The sequence below is a fragment of the Hordeum vulgare genome, chromosome 1H (genome assembly GCF_904849725.1).
Source record: "Hordeum vulgare subsp. vulgare chromosome 1H, MorexV3_pseudomolecules_assembly, whole genome shotgun sequence".
Lineage (NCBI taxonomy): Eukaryota > Viridiplantae > Streptophyta > Magnoliopsida > Poales > Poaceae > Hordeum > Hordeum vulgare.
In genome coordinates, this window is record NC_058518.1 from 281,691,634 (window position 1) to 281,697,533 (window position 5,900).

Genomic DNA, 5,900 nt, shown 5'->3' on the forward strand with positions numbered 1-5,900 from the left:
CATCGCGCTGTCGGCCGCCGGCGACTGCGTCCTTCCACCTCCATCGAAGCCCGAGCCCACGGAGCTGCGGGAGGTCTACCAGTAGACCGGCATCGTCAATGAGTTCGTCAGTGCGTCGCCCATCTGGCTGGGCGCGACACCGCAGGAGGAGCAAGCCTGCCTCGAGCACTGGAGGGCGCAGCACCTATGGACGGAGCGCGTCGAAGGCCTTCGGTTGATGGAGCTGGAGAAGGAGGCGGAGGAGGAACGATGGGAGTTGATGGAGGAGGAGCGTGCCCCTACTGCTGCGTTGCCACCGCCACCAGCACAGCCCGCGCCGGCAGGACAGACGACGGAGGCGTAGACAACTGAGATGTGGAACCCTAGACCGGCCAAGCACCTACGTTGGTCGACCTCACCGACTTCGACCCCGCCGCCGCCTAGGGCTGCCATCATAGTTTTAGCTTTTTTATGTTTAATTAGTGTAATGCGGATGCGTGGACTCTCGCCGGCCTTCGTGGCTGGTTTTTAATGTTTAATTATGCACTTGTATTTTTTTCGCACGCCGGCAAAAATGGATCCGACCGACGCATGTGCCGACCCATTTGCGGAAGCGGACTTTCGTGTCCGCCTGACCGATCCAAACAGATAAAAAAGGGACAAAATCACCCTTCGTTTACGTTGGAGTTGCCCTTAGGTATTGAGATATGAAGAATGTGATATTATGATTGTGGAGAAGGAGAAATGAAAATGAGGACCCTTGCCCTTAGGTATTGAGATATGAAGAATGTGATACTATGATTGTTGAGAAGGAGAAATGAAAATGAGGACCCGTCCGGCGTTATCCACCGTGCGTTCGGACGCATCCTCACGCTTCCCAAGCTCTTCAGGTCAGCCAAGAAACATGCAGACAGAAACACACGGAAGGCGTGGGGACTGGGCACAAGGCGTCATTCCACTCTGTCAGATTCGGCTGGCTTCGCGTTACGTTTCTTTGCTAAGAAAGCGGGTACCTTTTCTCGTGGGGCGGCGCGACAAATGGTACAAAGTAGTACAAAATTAGGAACAGGAACACGGCACATGGGGGATTCGCGACCTGAACCTGCAAGGCTGCAACATTCTCATCTCGAAGAACTCGGAAGAAAAGCTAGTAAAAAAATAAGATGAGACTTTCAGATATCCAACCTCCCCGAATCAATCGGAGCAGGAAGGGAATTTGCTATTTTTTACAGCCACATATATCATATGCGTTGAGCATCGACACCCGGGATTGATGCTTTTGTTGCCACCACGAAAGCCAATAAAGTTTAGAGCCAGCTAATCACACCACAGTGACAGAACAGAAAAGTAGAAATGGTGGAGGAGAAGAGCTTTCTTTTTCTCTATCGAGTCATGGTGTAATTAATATTGGGTTGATTAACACAACATATGGTGTGATCACAGTCAGCGCAGACTGAGCGCTTCGGCGTCCGCATGTGCCTAGCGGCAGACGATGCAGAGGACGACCGCGATGATGAGGATCAGGATGAGGAGCGGCAGGGATATGATCAGCACGAACTCCATCCGCCGCTTACCTGCACACACAACCAATCCAAAGTTTAATCTTCCGTTCTTATTTTCCCACGTCGAGCACCAGACAAATGCTGCAATCAAGAGGATCGGAAAGCAAAGCAATATCAAAATGTCATGCAATTGCCTCATCAGTCCATGAACTGCTGCTCTACGGGCTGCGGATCTGATGCTCCAACGGTGGGTCAGACCCTCTAATCGTGCAAAAAAAAGTAAATTCAAACAAGAATGTCTTACTCCCTCCGATCCAAAATAAGTATCATATCATAGTTTTAGTTCAAATTCGCAAAGAACTTGGAATTCATATTTCCTGAGCCGCACCAAATCTTTGGAGGATCGCTTGTAGTAACTTGTCAAGCATCTGCCTCGATCTTTGCTTGTTCGAGGCTTGGATGCTCAGCAAAGGCAAAGCCACAACCCCTTTACTATTATCAAAAGGCGGGGGGATCTAATTCCCTTGAATTACCACATCAATTATCAGTGAAACGACTGATTCGATTCCTGGTTGGCGTGGCGTCCTTTCGCATGGGTCAAACCTGGCCAAATAAAGCTCTCTAGAGCGGAAGATTGTAGGTGATAGACTATAGGTTCCTGATCCGTTATAATTGGTGAGCCTCCCTTGGATTTGATTGAATTAGAGCAACTGCTATAGTCCCCTTCCCCTCTCCAGAAATAAGTCATACTACACAGTCCTAAGCAGCAGCTGGGTGGTCTAATTCGACCTAATAAGTAGTACTTGTATACTTGCTACGTATTACTCCCCTCTGTTCCTAAATACTTGCATCTCCCTTACAACAAATATTATGGTAGAGAGAGTAGAAAGCTGCAGATCAGTAGTGACTGAATCACTCTAGGAGCCAGCCAGTCAACAGAGGAGTCACCCGTGAGTGAGTCTTGAGCTCGCTGAGGAATAAATCCAAAATCAAAAAACAAGATTTGACAGGGACAACATGAGAATTATCTAATCTAACAGGTATAGGTACCTGCCTAGCACAGTCGAGCCGCTGATCTTGTTGGTGCTCCTGGCCTCCTCGATCTGCTGGAGACGATAGCTTTGGAGGGAGACGGAGGGGAGGAGCAGAGCAAATGGAGCTTGGCGATGGGGCAACTGGTGGTGCGTGGGCTAAACTAATCACTAATCAGGCAGAGAAGAAGAGTGCAGTGGGATGGAGAAGAAAGTAGAAGCGGAAAAACGCGTGACGTGCGGCTCCCAAGTGTGAACCGAGGGCTCCGGCACCATGCCCGGGCCCAGATGTCAGAGAGACGTCTGCGTCTGGTGGACGGCGAACCACGTGCGTGCGCCTGGTTGGACGAGCGACCAGGCGTGAGCGCAGACGACAGACAGACGCGGCGATCACACTCTGCTTTTTTTTTTCGAATGTTGGTAGTAGTTATTCTGTCAAATTCATTGATGAGAGGAAAGAAGGCTGGTTCAGTTTATGAGGCAAACGTCTTTCGACATATAACACACACATTCTCACGAAGTATGACAAGGAAAAAGGCGGGAGCAGGATCACACTCTGCTTTTCACCAATATCTGAAGAATCATCAGGAGCTTACTTTTTTTTTTTTTGAGACAAGTCAAGAGCTTACATTACATGGTAGACTGGTAGTAGTATGTACTGTACTAACACACTCACACACACGACCAGACACATGGATCAATCAATAGTACATTTCACATCGAGAAGCTAGCAGGAGAAAAGATCACACACACCGAGCAGGGCTGCAGACAAAACACACCACGACAGCATGAGACGGGCGCGGCAACAACACCGACTAGGAGGCTACATGGTGCTACATCCGGCAAGCCGCGCGCGAGCTAGCTGCCTGGCTGGTCAACGGCAGACGATGCAGAGGATGATGGCGATGATCACCACCAGCGCCACCAGGGGCAGCGAGATCACCAGTACCATCTGCATCTTGCCGCGCGCCGCCTACTGTATATGTGCGACCTGCAAAAACGAGGAGGGAAAGAAAGCATCTCACTGAGTACGTACATATCAGTTCTGTCTACTCGGAAAACAGCCGTACCAGCGTACGTACCACAAGGCTGAAGCTGTGGCTCCTCCTGTTGCTCTGCTCGAGATGTCTCTCCAGCTGATGGCGAGAAGCTTAAGCACGAGGATGAGGCAGGCAGAGCGAGGCAAGCGGATGGGGTTAAATGGAGGGATTATGGAAAGGAAGGGAAGGGAGGGGAGGGGAAAGCCGAGGAATCGATCCGGGAGAAGAGAATGGTTTGCGCTGGAAGTATCGTCGGTCAAGTACCCCTGTCCAAGGAGAATCAAGCAAGGCGACGCGTGCCACCAGCAGCTTCATAGCTTTCCGTCTTTTCATCATTCCCATTCCCATGTCGGCAGGCATACTTATTTCCCCGGAAGCATCCAGACGTGCCATTGCACGCCCGGCATAATCCACCCGTCCAGTTGCGCTGGAAGTATCGTCGGTCAAGTACCCCCTGTCCAAGGGGAGCGGCGTTTTGGGTACTGGGTCCAGGTGATCTTGACGGAAATCCATTTTGGCTCCCACGTCGAAATGCTCCTGCAATCTGGACCGTAACCACTCCTCTCGCGATGTGTGCATGCTCATGTATAACAACATGTATTCACGAGTATGAACAGTGATATGGCCCACGCATGTGCGCCCATTAAATTGACCAGACCGTCAACACAGTAGTGATACAGACAGACACTTACGGTGATGGACTTCCCCACACAAACATGTACCACCAACCGTTTCGTAATGCTTTGGCTTACGCACACTATATTCAAATTCAGTAGACCATGCGGACGAACATACTACTCTAGCACTGGTGTGTGTGATGGCAAAAACTCTTACCCTATCTCCAAAGACGATTACGTGTTATATAGCCAGGGTGCAAACCTGATCATGCGTACAAGATTTGGAGATACAATCTTGGAGGAGAAAAAAGAAGGAGATAAGGTAAGCTAAGTCTGTTTAAACAACCACCTATCTCTATCTCTATCTATCTCTAACTCTATGTATATACGATATCTCCTAAACCTGGTCGATATCATATGTTTAACACCCTCCCGTAATCATAACTTAGTCAAGTTGAGATTATGCTTGAAATCTTCAAAGCTTCGTACACGCAAAGCATTTGTGAATCCATCGGCAATCTGATCTCTGGAATGCACAAAGCGAATATGAAGCTTCTTCTGAGCCACTCTTTCTCTGACATAATGAAAATCAATCTCTATATGTTTTGTTTGAGCATGAAAAATTGGATTTGCGGAGAGATAAGTAGCACCAAGATTGTCACACCATAGGCAAGGAGCTTTTTTAGTTTTCACAGCAAGTTCCTTTAGCATAGATTGGACCCATATTATTTCTGTTGTAGCATTTGCCAAAGCTTTGTATTCTGCCTCCGTACTGGATCTTGAGACAGTAGACTGCTTTTTAGCACACCAGGATATCAAGTTTGGGCCAAAAAAGACAGCAAATCCACGAGTTGACCGTCTGTCATCCAAGCACCCTGCCCAATTAGAATCATATAAGGTACTACAAGAAATATGTCAACTAACGACCTTCTGTCAGTGACACTCGCAAAATTGGTCGTAAATCTACGACCATTTGGGACCAATTGGTCGTAAGCTGTCTAGAGGGGTCCTAACCCCAAAAACTAACGACCTTTTTCATCAAAAAGGTCGTAACTTTCTTACTGGAAATGGTCGTAAAGAGGATAGCCCTGGTTTGTTGCCTGATTTGTAGCTGATTACGACCAATATAGATGGTCATAGCTATGACTAGGTGCCACATCATTAGTTTTGCCTACATGTCATGTCCATGTGTTATTTTTTGCCTAGTTTGAGAAGTAACCTACTATTCTGCCATTCCAAAAATTCTCGAAAAATTCTCATAAATACTTTGTATCATATATTCCTCAAATATGTGAAAACCCTTCCTTTTATAGTTCGAAAATAATTCAGCAATATTCATTTCCCTATTCTATTCAGAATAGCACTTTGTGAAGGAAGTGCCATTTCTATTTCTTTGATTACCCTCAAATTTTTTGGGCACTCTTTTCTATCCAAATCATTACCTCATGAAAACTTTTGTAACCATTTGCCTAGTAAATCTTTCGTAGAAAATTTTCAAAGTTTGTGTTCGCTAACAGCTTTGTGAAGGAAGTACTAGATAGGAATATCCTCATGAGTTGAATTTTTTCCACATCTTCTATGTGCCCAAAACATAGCTCTCCACAAAACTTTAGCCCCATCTAACTATCCATGTGAGCTCATCATGCAATCTTTGTTTCTGGTAATATTTTCAGTTTGTGAAGCAACTACATTTTATATTTCTTTATAGTTGATGAAAATTTACCACGGAAT

The 5,900-nt window shown here is 46.9% G+C and overlaps 1 long non-coding RNA gene across 2 annotated transcripts; it reads right to left on the reverse strand.

The window, feature by feature from the left end:
- Positions 1 to 1,130: 1,130 nt before the first annotated feature.
- On the reverse strand, positions 1,131 to 3,963 carry LOC123431198. 2 transcript variants are annotated; one of them, XR_006623054.1, is made up of 4 exons: positions 3,595 to 3,963; positions 2,532 to 3,503; positions 2,342 to 2,451; positions 1,355 to 1,553 (listed from the first exon to the last, which is right to left on the reverse strand). It is a non-coding gene; the product is annotated as an uncharacterized LOC123431198 (long non-coding RNA). The 2 variants fall into 2 exon arrangements; XR_006623053.1 differs by lacking the exon at positions 2,342 to 2,451 and having other exon boundaries at positions 1,131 to 1,553.
- Between the last annotated feature and the right edge of the window lie 1,937 nt (positions 3,964 to 5,900).